The 855-nt window shown below is 47.5% G+C and overlaps 1 non-coding gene across 1 annotated transcript; it reads right to left on the reverse strand.

Annotated features, from left to right (window-relative positions):
• Positions 1-190: 190 nt before the first annotated feature.
• LOC123179406 (U6atac minor spliceosomal RNA) lies at positions 191-313 on the reverse strand. The gene has a single exon (XR_006490344.1). It is a non-coding gene; the product is annotated as a U6atac minor spliceosomal RNA (small nuclear RNA).
• Between the last annotated feature and the right edge of the window lie 542 nt (positions 314-855).

Here is an 855-nt window from a genome sequence, read left to right on the forward strand (position 1 = left end):
CCCCCCCCCAAGGGTCGGGCCTTGGTAGATGGTTCTCTCTTAGAAAATGGATATGGGAAGTGGTACATTCCTACTGGTTGCTATTTGAGAGTTGGTGGAATGGGTGCGGGTATGTATGGGCAACACCAAAAATCTAACCGTTACACACCTTTATGCACTACTCGATGGGACCGGGTGAAAATAGTCATTTTAAAAATATGGGTTAGATCCACCGAAGCGGGTAGCCTTAACCACAGTGTGCTAGAGGAAAGTCCAAAGACCGTTCCCGTCCCTGTTAGGGGAGATGCCAACCGTCTCTCCTTTTTATGAACATGGTAAAAACAATCATTGGGAGCGATAACACAAAAGGTTTGAACTTTAGGCTTTACAATGAGACCGAATGAAACCTCTCAGTGGGACCGAAGGGCCAACTCGGTGAGATCGATACACTAGGGTTTAGGAAGTGGCTATGTCAAGTGTATCTCAATAAGTCCCGCTGGATTTGTATCAGTGGGACCAAGATTGACTTTAGGACTTTGAACATATATGAATGTGATAATGTGACCGAGGATTTTGAAGCAATATTGTCGGATTACAGGTTCCGGCAAACCCTTGAGGTTCGAACTCTGGGGTGCGCACGAAGATCTCTCCCTAGCTCGCTCTCATAACGATCTCAAGGCCTAGCTCGCCGAACCCAAGGAACAAGAGACATGAGGGTTTATACTAGTTCGGGCCACCGTTGTGGTGCAATACCCTACTCCAGTGTGGTGTGGTGGATTGCCTCGTGGGCTGAGGATGATTAAGTACAATGGATGAATAGCCTCCTGAGGAGAGGTGTTCTTGAGCTCGATGAGTTGTTGAGTCTAAGGATGGTCC

Source organism: Triticum aestivum, unplaced genomic scaffold (assembly GCF_018294505.1).
Source record: "Triticum aestivum cultivar Chinese Spring unplaced genomic scaffold, IWGSC CS RefSeq v2.1 scaffold267893, whole genome shotgun sequence".
NCBI lineage: Eukaryota > Viridiplantae > Streptophyta > Magnoliopsida > Poales > Poaceae > Triticum > Triticum aestivum.